This window comes from Neofelis nebulosa, chromosome X (assembly GCF_028018385.1).
Source record: "Neofelis nebulosa isolate mNeoNeb1 chromosome X, mNeoNeb1.pri, whole genome shotgun sequence".
In the NCBI taxonomy this organism is placed as follows: Eukaryota; Metazoa; Chordata; class Mammalia; order Carnivora; family Felidae; genus Neofelis; species Neofelis nebulosa.
This window is the reverse complement of record NC_080800.1, coordinates 14,887,853-14,902,572: the sequence shown is the minus strand read 5'-3', so window position 1 is coordinate 14,902,572 and position 14,720 is coordinate 14,887,853. Positions and strand designations below refer to the sequence as shown.

The 14,720-nt window shown below is 40.9% G+C and overlaps 1 protein-coding gene across 4 annotated transcripts in view; it reads right to left on the bottom strand.

Annotated features, from left to right (window-relative positions):
* CDKL5 (cyclin dependent kinase like 5) overlaps positions 1-14,720 on the bottom strand; it is a 193,940-nt gene that overhangs the window by 170,128 nt on the left and 9,092 nt on the right. Inside the window, exon 1 of one of the 4 annotated variants that reach the window (XM_058714271.1) lies at positions 9,850-10,010. The exons of the other annotated variants lie outside the window; for them this stretch is intronic. The gene's annotated coding sequence lies outside the window, so the exon portion shown is untranslated. Of the gene's footprint in view, positions 1-9,849; positions 10,011-14,720 lie in introns of those variants that run through there. 4 annotated transcript variants of the gene reach the window in all.

Genomic DNA, 14,720 nt, shown 5'->3' with positions numbered 1-14,720 from the left:
CCACACATACTTCTATCATACTACTTACCATTGATATACAGTACAGTTCCTCAACTATAAGGTTCTACTAGTCGTAAACACCATCAATTTAAAAGCTCTTGAAAGGAGAATAAAAAACTATATTAAACCATACATGCCTGGCTTAAGACTCATCTGGATTTCAGAAATGCTAAAGCCTGGGAGGAAAATGCACATTAGAACAGAGGATATCCAGGAGCTGTTGTTTTCTAGGCCTCTTCCCCCTGGAGTTGAGCAGCCTGTGGAAAAGGACTCCATAATACATTCATGCTACAACAGCACCCAGCACAAAGAAGTGTTCGATAAACACGGTCTCAAAAAGTGCCAGATGAACTCTCTCTTTCCCGCTGGTATTCTTACAGCAAGGACTAATCTGTAATACTTGTATTTCTAGCACCTATACAGATATAACATGCACTCTGTATTTGGGTTTTGTTTTTTTTTTTTTTTTGACTGGCATGCATTGATGAAAGTGATAGGAATGGTGTGGCTACAAATAACATTTTGAAGACAGAAGCAGCAGAACTTCCTGACCAGAATGTGGAATTAAAGCAGAACTCTAGGACCATGAACAGAAAAAAGAATGTCTGAAAGAGGTGCTGAGTTTGGGGAAAGAAGCTAAATTTAAAAGATAATGTGGTACCTACTACTTAAAAAACTATATACTAGATACTTTTAGAACTACAAAGATGCAACTTGCTCACAGAAGTTACAGTCCAGTAGAGGGTATGTACATATATAACTATAGTGCAGAGAGAAAGAGAGAAAGAGAGACAGAGAGAGAGAGAGAGGAGAAATGCTATAAGAGGAACAATGATGAAGTGGTGTGAATGTGCAGAAGAGAGAAAAGCATATTTCCAGAAGTTCAGGGTTAGGGTTAAAACAATAAAGCACTACACCAAGGGCAGAAAGAGGAAAGTGGCCAAAGGCAGAATGTTAAATAAAGCAAAGATACTGCAGGGGAAGAAGGCTAGAAACAGGAGGAGGAAGACTGGGAGCGTGTGACAGAAAAAAAGCAAGAAGAGTTTTAAGGACATCCAGACTACCATCCAAATGCCATAAAGCAATAAATTTGTGCTTAAAAGCTCTAACTGGTGTTAGCATTCACAGCCCAATTCAGGTACTATCTACCTTAAACACTGCACAAATTCCTCCAGCCTCTAATTACTCTTTCCTCTCCATATAGTCCCACGGTACTACTAAAACACATGTCCACAGACAAGAACCAGTATTATTTTAATTTTTTTAATGTTTATTTATTTTTGAGAAACAGAGACAGATCACAAGCAGGGGAGAAGCAGAGAGAGAGGGAGACAGAATGTGAAGCAGGCTCCAGGCTCTAAGCCTTCAGTACAGAGCCCGACACGGGGCTCAAACTCACAAGCATCAGATCATGACCTGAGCCAAAGTTGGACACTTAACTGACTGAGCCACCGAGGCGCCCCAAGAACCATGTATTATTAAACTCAGTGCCTTTGTAGACATAGTACGGTACATTGCACGTATGGAATATAACATACTCAGTTGAGTATAATTATACTAAAATATTTTCTGAACTAAATTTATAGATACTAATGGCTTATTTTCTTATAGCACATCAATGAAAACGGTATCTCCCAGCAAGATTGGGTTGTACCATCTGTTTAAATGGCCAGAACTTCTCCAATTTGTTGGGCACCAACTATGGATCAGACATGGTATACAAAAGTTCCTCAAAGGAAGAGCCTGTGGAAGAGGCAAAGAGGTGAATTAACTATATGTGAGAAATGTAAAAAAGGTATATGCAAGGTGTTTTACATGCCCAGAAGAGGTAGAAACTATGTCCAGGAGAAAAGGAAAACTCTATTTGGGGAAAAGGTTTCAGGGCAATCTTATTTGTACAGAGTTATTTTCTCCAGGCACTCTAAATAATTCAGTTATCTTTGTTACATTGTTTTTAAAAATGTGTTATTCATGGAAAATGGACTTTCTGAAAAGTATAAATGTATTACAAAAGCCCATTTGCACCGCTGCACTCAAGCCATATTGGCCTCCAGCATTTCTCTTAACAGACCTAACAGTTACCAACTCCCCATTACTTCTGTGAAACAGACTGGCTAATGCCAACTGCACCAATGTTTTTGGCTAATAGATAACTGTTTAGTTCAACTTCACACTTCTCCCTGAAATGGAGCTGCTGCATGCTTAGCATTCAAAAGTCAGTTGCATTTCTTCCCCAAAACGACATCAACTCCTCTTCTAATAGCCATTGCATGGTTTTCAACTAACTAGTATATAAACCAATTAAAAGAAAGTTGCAGTTGCTGTGAAAATTAGGTTGGATGCTTTGGTAAGATGTGATAAAGGTGATGGGTCACTTTAGAAATGTGAGTGAGGGGAGGGGCGCCTAGGTGGCTCAGTTGGTTAAGCGTCTCACTTCGGCTCAGGTCATTCTCTCGCAGTTGACGAGTTTGAGCCTTAAGAGTTCGAGCCCCACATCGGGCTCTGTGCTGACAGCTCAGAGCCTGGAGCCTGCTTCAGTTTCTGTGTGTCTCTCTCTCTGCCCCTCCCCCACTCATGCTCTATCTCTCTGTCTCAAAAATAAAATAAACATTAAAAAAAAATTTTTTAAATGTGGCTGGGGCACCTGGGTGGCTCAGTCAGTTAAGTGTCTGACTCTTGATTTCAGCTCAGGTCATGATCTCACTATCATGAGATCGAGCCCCACATTGGGCTCCTTGTTGGGCATGGAGCCTGCTGAGGATTCTCTCTCACCCTCTCCCTCTCCCCGGACCCCACTTGCACATGTGCGCTCTCACTCGCTCTGTCTCAAAATAAATAAATAAGCTCAAAAAAAAAAAAAGTGACTGTCAGGGCACCTGGTTGGCTTGATTTCAGGGCCAGGAGTTAGAGCCCCACATTGGGGGCAGAGTTTACTTTGAGGAAAAAAAAAAAAATGTCAAATTGGGTATGAGTTAGATAATGTTTAAAAAAAAAAAAAGGAAAAAGCTATTAAAATCTAAAATTCTGCACTAGACTGTTTCATAAGTTGTCTAAATTACTGCTCCACTTTCAAGAAATCAAAACTGGACCCACTACACAGATAGAATGGCCTAGGAGTACGGTTCATACAAGACAGAGGACACTGGTGGCAACTGGCTGGCTCAGTCAGGAGAGCATGCAACTCTTGATCTCAGCGTTGTCAGTTTGAGCCCATGTTGGGTGTGAAGATTACTTAAAAATAAAAATTCTTAAAAAAAAAACAACAGGCAAGATTAGACGATGCAGGTTCATGATTACCAAATAAACCATACAAGTCACAATGGCTATAAATGTTCAAAGAAAAGTGTGCTTGTTTTAGACTGGAGAGGTTATGTTTTACATAGGAAAGTGGATCTGAACTAGGTCTGGGAAAACGTATGGGGTTACAGTTAAGTTGTGTGAGCCAACAGAAGAGAGCACATTCCAACAAAATTTGGTTAAAAACACTTAAGGATTATTATAAATAATGCTGATGATGATATTATATAATTTGCAAAGTGCTTTCATGTTTACCATTTCACTGACTGGATATCACAACAACCCAATTAATTAATTCACGACCCAGAAGCTCATACATCTGAAATGAGATAGAAAAAGGATATCTGGTCAAAACCACATTGTAAGCGGCACCTGAGTGGCTCAGTCAGTTAAGTATCTGACTCAGGTCATGGTCTCACAGTTGCCTGAGATCAAGCTCCACATCAGGCTCTATGCTGACAACAGAGATTGGGATTCTTTCTCCCTCTCTTTCTGCCCCTTCCCAGCTCCACATCTCTTCCAAAATAAATAAAGGGGTTTTTTTTTATTATTATTTTAATGTTTATTCATTTTTGAGAGAGAGAGCGAAAGTACATGAGCAGAGCAGGCGCAGAGAGGGAAACACAGAATCTAAAGCAGGCTACAGGCTCTGAGCTGTCAGCACAGAGCCCGACACCGGGGTCGAACTCAGGAGATGTGAGATCGTGACCTGAGCCAAAGTTGATGTTTAACCAACTGAGCCACCCAGGCACCCCAAATAAATAAACATTTTAAAGAAAGAAAGAGCAATGGATCTTACATTTGGTAGTGTTTGCTTATTTCATGTTAAAAGCAAAGAAATGAGTCAACCCTACAAAGAATTTTTTTAAGCCTTTAACACGAGAAGAAAATGTACAAAGTACAAATGGCCAATAAATAAATTTTGTAAAATGTTCAATCTTAGAAGTATTTTTTTTTTAAATCCAACGATAAACAATAAGGAGAAACCATTTGATCACATTGGCCAAAATAGTAAACATTTTTAACTGGCAACCTTTCCTTTAGGTGACTCAGCAGTGTTTGCTTCACAACCTTCACAGGTATGGCACAATCTCGTCAGTGTTATCTATCACCACCCCCAGTGATTCTCAAGGGATATGTACGACTAGTGTCCTAAGAACATGATCAAAGATACATGTAAGGATTCACTTTAAAAGACATTCTTGGGGCCCCTGGATGGCTCAGTTAAGCGTCTAACTCTTGATTTCGGCTCAGGTCATGATCTTACAGTTAGTGAGTTCAGGCCCCACGACGGGCTCCACGCTAACAATGAAGACCCTGCTTAGGATTCTCTCTCCCCCTCCCTCTCTCTCTCTCTCTCTGCTCCTCCCCCACTTACTCTCACTCTCTCTGTCAAAATAAATAAACTTAAAATTTTTTCAGAAATAAAAGACATTCTTTGCAAATAAATAAAATTTAATAATAAAAGAGATTCTTTGCCATGATGTCTACAATAGAGGAAAAAAAGGAGAAACCACATGAGGTACAGAGTAGTGAAGTTCTGCTGCAAAATGGCTGACCAAACACATGTTTACCTTTCCTTCTACACTAAAATCCACTTAAATAAGGGGGAGGGGGGGACAAAACAAAACCCCAGAGCAGCCCTGGCCCTGGGAATGCAGGAAGTACCCCCAGCAGGCAAATCAGTGAGGAATTCTAAGGAGCTACAAGGCAGCAGGTTAAGATTTTACAGGTGGCAAGGGCACCTGGCTGACTCAGTTGCAAAGCATGCCATTCTTAATCTCAGGATAGTGAGTTCAAGCCCCACACTGCGTGTGGAGCCTACTTTAAAAAAATTTTTTTTGAATGGGTGGCAAAGCCCAGTAGAGCTGAAACACCCACATCTTCGTGTAGGACAATAAAAGATATCTCCTCCAAAAGATACATTTTTCCAGAAGAATCCTTGAAAGATAATAAAACTACAGGTAGCAGGGACTAAGAAAAGAAATGGCTTAATAGTAATCACATAATTGAAAAGCTGTAAAAACTACCCGTACCCATTCCCTGTCCTCTTTCTGCGAGACTAATGCCACCATTTACCCAGTCCTGGACTCCCAAAATCATAGTTCAGACAAAGAATATTCAATAACATTGAGGCCAGTGAAGTGGGGAAAGGTGCCAATTAACTGTAGCTTCCATGAGGAACAGGGAATCCCACCATCCACAGAGGTAGCAACTCTACAGAAAACCACTGCGTTCCAGGCAAAGGAGAGAGCACAAGCAAAGACAGCACATTTGAAACAGAATTTTATGGGGAGCTCTCCCTGTCAGAGCATAGTGTTTGAGGCTGACAGGGAAAGGATGTGAGGCTGGAGAGGTAGGTAGGCAGAGAACATACCAAGGAGAACCTGACAAGCCATATAAGGGAATTGAGTCTATCCTTTCTCCTTCTGTCAGCAAGAGAGCACAGTTGCAGGCTTTCAAGCAGATCAGTGATATGATCATAATCACATTTTGTATCATATTAGCAACTCTAGATAATGTATCCGGAGTTTGACAAGACCCAGCTAACCACCTTAGGAGACTAAGTGGACGATGGAACCAGTAAGAGATTTTTTTCTTCAATTAAGGAGGACAAGTTCAAGGAAAGGATGCTGTACTTCACATTAAACATGTTCAGTACAAGGTACCTGTAAGAATGCTGAGGTGTAGATTTCCAGAAGGTCATTAAGAAGGAGTCTGAAGCTTGTAGGGAAAAATGGGGGAGGAATTTAGAAAAACACCTGCATATAAGTCAAAGTGAAACTCTGGATGTAATTGAGATAATGACCTATGATTACACTTGGCCAAGAAGTCAAACCCAAGTAACAACAGTATATAAGGAGTAACTGGACTGGGACAAGCCAACAGAGCTTGTAGACAAAGAAATGTAAGAGTAGGACATGGAGAACACAGACACCAAGGGAACACACTGCTTCAAGGAGATAGTGATTAACGGTGTCAGGTGCAACAGAAATGTCAAGTAAAATTGGAAATGAATGAATCTACTAAATGGAGCACACAAGAGATCACAGGTGATCTCAGCAAAAACAGTTTAAACAGCATTGAGAGTGGGAAGTCACAGAGCAAGAGCTGAAGTTTGAGAAGTGAATGAGAAATGGATAGACTACATACAGACCACCCTCTCAGAAGTCTGGAGAAGGGGAGAAGATTAGGTAGATAGGAATGGGGAGGGGACCTAAGCAGTTTAGGGAGGGTTTTCGAAGACAAGAACCTTAGGAATAAGATCAGAGTAAAACAAAGAAGTCAAAAAGCGAGACTAAGGATGTAACAAGGTTACTCAACTTCAGCACTACCAACAACATTTTAGAACAGATAAGTTCTTTGCTGAGGGGGCGGGGAGGGGGGGGAGGAGGCTGTGCTGTGCACTGTAAGATGTTTAGCAGCATCCCTGGCCTCCGCCCACCAGATGCTAGGAGCATACATACCATCACCCCCAGCCCAAGTTGTGACAACCAAAAATGTCTTCAGGCATTGCAAAATGTCCCCCGTGGAGCAAAAAGGCCCATGGTTGAGAGCTACAGGGATATAGGATGAGGAGGAAGAGGGGGAATAACTGATGGAAAAACACTGCTAAAGCAGCAGCACTGAAGCAGAGGGCACCAGGCAAGGGACTGGCCTGGAAGAACAGAAGCACCTCATCTTCTGAGACAGGAGGAAAACAACAGCTCTGGAGAGAGAGGGACTGAGAAATTTGTAGATGGAGCCAGAAGCTGCAGAAAATCTGCCAAAGGGCTCTCAATATTCTCAGTGGTGCAGAGGCAAGGTTGTGTGCTGAGTAGGAAAGGAGATGATTTGGTGGCAAGTTTGAGAACAGTGGCCAGACTTTTTTTTTTAATGTTCATTTATTTTTGAGAGAAATAGCATGTGCATGCACATAGGCAGGGGAGCAGCAGAGAGAGGTAGACAGAGGACCTGAAGTGGGGCTCCGTGCTGACAGCAGAAAGCCCGATGTGGGGCTCGAACTCATGAACCATGTGATCATGACGCAATCACAACCTGAGCAGAATTTGAACGCTTCACCAACTGAGCCACCCAGGAGCCCCCAGTGGTCAGAATTTGTAACAATTAACAGGCACTGGTAGCTGGCAGGTCACAACCAGAGAAGACCAAATCAGGTTGGTAACTACCAGACTCCCCTCTCTCACTGAGAATGTTAAAATGCACCTCCCCACAAAAATCACCTACTACATACTGACTACAATCCCAAAGAGCTCACATGTCTATGTGAATTTCAACTACATCATGAAAAGAACAGACTCCTAAGGGTTACCTGGGAAACTAACCCATTTTTTAAAGTAACATGCATAGTTCCTATCAGAGAATATGAACTGTTCTACACAACCAATGTATAAATGCACTTCTGGTGAATAATCTATTCAACTCAGAGGATGCCTGTGGTTGCAATTACTTCCTAGTTCTTACCTGGACGAACTATTTCCTGACCAACAGGGAGACCAGAATAGAAAGGAGTGGCTGCATAAACAAGAGCTTATTAAATGAGATTCTTCCTTAACATAGGACAAAGACCTTTCTCTTCCTTGTCACAAGACAAAAACCTGCTCACTCCTGCTGTCTAAACCAATGGCTACAAACTCAAATGATTAATCGGGACCAGGAAACCAGAGATTATCCCTAAAGTCTGTGCATGGGAAAGAAGATGGAAGTGAACCACCAGCATAAAGTCAAGAGATACCAAGGGCTATCCTTGGATGTGTAAGAAAAAAAGAGGGGCGCCTGGGTGGCTCAGTTAAGAGTCCAACTTCGGCTCAGGTCATCATCTCACAGTTCATGAGTTTGAGCCCTGCATCGGGGTCTCTGCTGTCAGCACAGAACCTGCTTCAGATCTTCTGTCCCCCTCTTTCTCTGCCCTTTCCCCACGCAGGCATGCATGCACTCCTCTCCTTTCACTCTCAAAAATAAATAAATTTTTTTTTTACCTTTTTTAAAGAAAGCAAAAAGAAAACTTACACACAGAAGCCTAGGGCTGTGTGTTGTAGGAATGATCAAAGCAAAAGGGAAAACCCAAGTCTTTGCTCCACCACAGACAGGGAGTCCAGTTCACACCACTCTCTGGATTTCAGAAATCTGTCTCAGAATAGTTGGAAAACTCTCCTGGAACAGTGACCCCAAAGAGTCCCATCAGAGACAAATGCAAAACCACTCAAAAGAAGCATCCCACAAGCCAGGAACAAGCAAATAATTCCCAAAGTGTCAAATGTAGCAAACTCTGACAAGCAAAACTTAGAGGGAAAGCGGGCAAACAAATCAGAGATCTCACTCCTCAAGAACTACAACAATCCAAAGGAAACAAACATAATTATATTTTCAAATGTTCAAAGAAATAACAAGAAAATGCTCTTATGAAAATCTAAAAGTAGACTTGTACAAACACAGTAATTTTTATATTTAAAAAAAATAGCCCAGTGTTTTTAATGAAAATTCTCAAGTAATGGTTTAACCAAATGACTAGACACAGGTAAAGAGAAATTAGTCAATTGCAAGATGGGTGTCAGGAAATCACCCAGAAATTTAAAAAAGGAAAACACTAAAGAAAATTTAAGCAACAGGGAGGATACAATGAAAAGATACAACACATTATCTAAATAGTTCTAGAAATGGAAAATGGGAAGCAAGAATTTAAAAGCTAAAGTCTAAGTTTTTGTTTTTTTTTTAATAACTGAAGGCATCAGGAGTCTTCAGACTGATGGAGTATGCCAAATAAAAGCAGAATAAAAACAAATCCACAGGTAGAAAGATCAGAAAAAAACAGCAGATCAAAAACAAAGAGCAAAATCTTACAGGTATCCCAAGGGAAAAGATAATTACCTACATACAAAAAAATTATACCTGAACTGACTAAAGACTTCTCATTAACAAGACTTGTCAAAACACAAGATAATAACATCAAAGTGCTGAGGGAAAATAACTATCAACATAAATTCTGTACCCAGCTCAACAATCATTCAAGAGAAAAAGTGAAGTCAAGATTTTCAGAAATACAAAGATCAAGTTACTAACAGGCCTTTAGTGAAAGAACTACACAAAACATTCTTTTTGAAAAAGGAAACTGCGCCCACAATGAAGAAATGGGGTGAAGAATGGTAAAAGAAAGAAATTTGGAACACATGTTGATGAGTAAACATTCACTATTTTTATATAGGCTTAAGGTGACTTAAGCAAAACTAAGGTATAAATAACTAACATGGAAGAGGGGATGGGGGTTAAAAGGTAAGCCATTCTAAAATCTTTGCCTTATTCAGCAGGTTAGGGATAATAATTAAGTTTAGACTTAGTTAAATGTGCATGTTAAAATTTTAAGGGTAACCAAACTTGTCTTCCACCCCAGAATAAGAAAGCTGGAAGGAATACAGCTGCCCACCCCTACAATGAAAAATACCTGGACTAATTTCAAATTCGTAACTTTTTTTAAACCCATCGGAGAACAACCAACTGGCTCAAAATCTCGGGAGACAGTACCTGCAAGGAGACAGGAGACAACCTTGTGCTCACCTGGGGTAGACTGCAACTGGACACTGATAAGAAGAGCGCAGCTAGAATAATTGGCAAGTTGATAAAAACCTGATGTGGCTTAGCTGAAGGGACAGTGTGAAATCACTGAGGGGGTCACAGAAATTGGGGAGACCCCAACCTTCAGCAGGATCTTCCTCCAGCAACCCCACCAGGCACTCACAGAGAGTAAAGGGCACTGAGGACGCCCATTGTGATGCAGACCTGGGGGAAGGGAAATGCAGCTGTGCCTCAGAAGCAAGAAAACACCCAGATCCTTCTCTCCCTATCTCCACGAAGGAAGAAAATCCCTCATCAAGGCAAATAAGTGCTTCTACCCTTACAGCATCGGTAAAAACTCAATGCAGCTGGGGAAAGGGGCAGTGTGGAATCCTGCCCCTAGCAGAGGGGCAGGATTCCACACTGAGCCCACCACAATAGCTAAGGGTGGGGCAAGACTGTGGGACACTGATGCAAGCCTAAACCTGAGGTTTAACCAGAACAAAAGATGACACCCCACCATCACTCCCCACCTCCAAGCTAACCAACTTCCAATGACCAACTTCTAGTAAACGAAAGAATACTACTGGCAGAGGGACAGAAGAACAGGGCATATAAAGAGACCCTCCCTAAACCACAGTTCAAAAGGAATACCTGAAAGTCAAAATAAACCAACTCCCACCCTAATCATAAACTGTCTCTACCAAGAATCTGAAGCCTGAGGTACACTAAGGGTAACCATAGCAACAATCAGACTCAAACCCAGCCCAAATCCTAACTAGACTAACTCAAATCCCTACACCAAAGGCCTAGCACAGGAAAGATATGCCCATTTACAGACATAAAAGTTATGTACCTCAGTCTTTACTGTTCTACAAAATAAATCAGGCTTGCAACAAGGAAAACAAATCATGAGGCATAAGAAAAGGCAAAGAAAAAACAACACTCAGAAAAGACAAAGAACATATCAGATCTACATACAGAATTACATTTTGGAAATATCCACAATGAAATTTAAAATATTATGGGTAACATGTTTACAGCTCTAACGTAAAAGAGAACAACATGCAAAATCAGGGGTAATTCAGACCAGAGATGGAAACTGTAAGAAGCAAACAAAAGTGCTAAAAATGAAAAACACAGTTAAAAGAAATGAAGAGTTGTTCCTTCAACAGGCTCTTCACTAGACTCAACTCAGCCAAGCAAAGAATCCATGAACTTGAAAATTAGCAGAAATTACCCCAACCAAAACACTGAGAGAAAACAGAGTGAAAAACCAAACAAAAACATTCAAGAGCTGGGGGAAAATATCAAAGTTTCTAACATATTGATAAACGGAATCACAGAAATAGGAGAATGGGAGAGAAGAAATATTTGAAGAGATAATGGCTGAAAATATTCCAAAATTAATATAAGACATCTAACCACAAATCCCACATGATCAGAAAATATCAGAAGATAAATACCCTCCCCCTCAAAAAAAATCTACTGTCACTACTCAGCACCAAAATCACTTGAGACTGAATTCCATAAGCTCTGCAATTGCCACTACTTTAAAAAAAAAAAAAAAAAAAATCAGGGGATACCTAGTTAGGTGAGTAGGAAGAGTATGGCTATTCTTGACCTTGGGGTTGTGAGTTTGGGACTCATTTTGGGTGTAGAGATTAAATAAATAAAACTTTAAAAAAAAAATCAAAACATCTCTGTCAATATGATCACTAGACCATCAATTCAACTACACATGATGGCCACCTCACAAGGCTCACTTCCATATACAAGTCTCACTCGGTCTAAAATGACTGTCTTAACCTAGGTCAGAAGCCCATATCCTACCTGTAAAACAGACTGGGGATGTGAGTTTTCTGAGCAGGTGGGACCCAGATTACAAGAAATTACCAAAATGTAGACAGAGACAGTATTTAAAAGTCTATGACAGCATGCTTTAAAAACAAAAACAAGGGGCGCCTGGGTGGCTTGGTCGGTCAAGCGTCCGACTTCGGCTCAGGTCATGATCTCACGGTCTGTGAGTTCAAGCCCCGCGTCGGGCTCTGTGCTGACCGCTCAGAGCCTGGAGCCTGTTTCAGATTCTGTGTCTCCCTCTCTCTCTGCCCCTCCCCTGTTCATGCTCTGTCTCTGTCTCAAAAATAAATAAACGTTTAAAAAAAAAAAAAAAAAACAAGAGCACCTGGATAGCTCAGTCAGAAGAGCATGTGACTCTTGATCTCAGAGTCAGGAGTTGGAGCCCCACATGGGTGTACAGATTACTCAGAAATAAATCAACTTGTTTTTCAAAGTTATGTTTAAAAAACTAAAAAATAAAAACAAAAACAAAACTCTTCATCTAATTAACCAGCTAATATTGTATAGTGAATTCCTTGATGAAGTCATTGCATCCCTAGAGGGCCTTTCTGTAAGGCACATATTTTTATCTCCCTATGGGAACACATTTATTTATTTGTTTGTTTTTATGTTTTTATTTATTTTTGGGAGAGACAGCAAGCACACGTGCAAGTGGGGGAGAGGCAGAGAGGGTGACACAGGATCTGAAGCAGACTCTCCACCAGCAGAAAGCCCGACGCAGGACTCAAACTCACCAACTCTGAGATCATGACCTGAGCCAAAATCAGACTCTTAAGCCACTGAGCCACCCAGGCACCCCGCTATGGGAATACATTTAAAACCAGCCTCCCAGGGTGCCTGGCTGGCTTAGTCAGTAGAGAATGCCAGTCTTGATCTTGGGGTCTCAGGGTGGTGAGTTCAAGCTCCATGTTGGGCATAGAGATAACTTCAAAAAAATAAATAAAATCAGTCTCCCAATCTGAGAGACATGAGCAATAATCTGGAGGTGTGTGAAGCCACGGTCATGGGATCAGGCCCCGCGACAGGCTCTGAGCTGACTATGGGGGCTGCATAAGATTCATTCTCTCTCTCTCTCTCTCTCTCTCTCTCTCTTTCTCTCCCTCTGCCCCTCTCCCCTGCTCACGTGCTCACTCTCTCTCTCTTAAAAAAAAAAAAACTCAACACCATGCCTGTAGGAGCTTACAGTAGAAAACGGATACCATCTGTTTATCCATTTTACCAAAGGTCCATTCCTATTTAAATCCCTGGTTTCAGTATTTCCTATATATAAAACATAGTATTTTCCTATGTAAAAGTGAAAAGTCAAAAGATGGCTATAAAGAAAATCAAGATCCTGGGATGTAGATGAAGTAAATGCATCAAAACAAAGCATGCAATAAATAAATCCATGTTACTTCTTGCTATTTTCCCAATTTTATATGCTCGTTCTCAGACCCATGTCTAAGGGGAAAACCCCTTCCCTTCACTTGACATTCTGGGCCTCCTTTAAGACTCTTCACACTAAAGAATCACTGCCTTTCCCAGTCCCCATAAGTCTGCGCTAAGGGCACCTCTTCTGGCCTAGAGTACCAGCACCCTGTATTTCCATCTGAACATGCATATCATCCTGCACTTTACTGGTGGCTTTCTGCCTCTTCTACTGGATTACAAACTCCTTAAGAGCACAACACCACAGCCTGGCTTTGTATCTCCATCACCTACCATGATGCTGACACCAAGATACCCAAATCATCACCCTATCTTAAAGTCAACCAAAAACAAATACGGCCTTACTTTACCAACCGTGGGCAGAAGGACAGACTCAAAAGCACAATTCCAAATCAAGAACAATCACTTTGAATGGTAGAGAAACCAGTAGCATAAAAACATCACTTCCAAACTCTAAAATCTAAAATGAGGCAACTCTAAAATAAATGTCCTGGGCTGAACAGGAAGCAAAGAAAGTAATGCAAAAACCACTGCAAACTTCACGTTACCAGCACCAGGAAAAGAAAAAAAGTGATTAAAGCAACAAGGAAAAAAAAAACACAGAGCACGTACAGAATGGTTCAGAAAAGCCTAAGAACTCAGGGCCAAAGTGAGCTATTTAGAGGCTATATCAAAATAAATTTCAAAGGAAAAACTTGAAGAAGGAAGTGATGCTGTGGCTATTCTTTGTATATATGGATGGTGAAAGTGCACAACAGCATTCTATACAGGCACAAACTAACAACTTTACACCAAGGAAAACCTAAATAAATGCTCATTATTTAATCATAAAGACAAGTAAAAATTTAGCATGGCTGACGACTTCCAAAAAAGAAGTGAGCATGTAAGGACACCTAACTGTAGGAGAAAGAAATCAACATATGTAAAATAAAACCTTTGTAGCACTTTTATACACATAAGCTCACTTGAACATAAGAAGCTCAACAAAGACCAGTTTAATATAAAAGGTCACAGGATGTGAACCAGATTTGAAAAATGGTACTTAGACCAAAGAATCCTATTTTTTTCCTTCTTAATGTTTATTTATTTTGAGAGAGAGAGAGGGAAAGAGAGAGAGGGAGCATGAGTGAGCAGGGGAGGGGCAGAGAGAGAATCCCAAGCAGGATGCGAGCAGTCAGCGCAGAGCCCAATGCAGGGCTCAATCTCACAATCATGACTTGAACTGAAATCAAGAGTAGCACACATAACTGACAGAGCCACCCAGGTGCTCCTAAATATTCATATTCTTAAACAATAGTAATAAAATTCTCTAAAAACATTACAGGTGTCCAAATGAGATTTCATAAAATATGAAATAGCATAAATGCTGAGAAATATTAAACTAAACCTAAGACATTGTATTTAAAAAAAAAAAAAAAAAAGACAGAATAGAGGCGCCTGGGTGGCTCAGTCTGTTAAGCGTCTGACTTCAGCTCAGGTCTTGATCTCACAGTTCGTGGGTTCGAGCCCTGCTTCAAGCTCTGTGCGGACAGCTCAGAGCCTAGAGGCTGCTTCAGATTCTGTGTCTGCCTCTCTCTCTGCCCCTC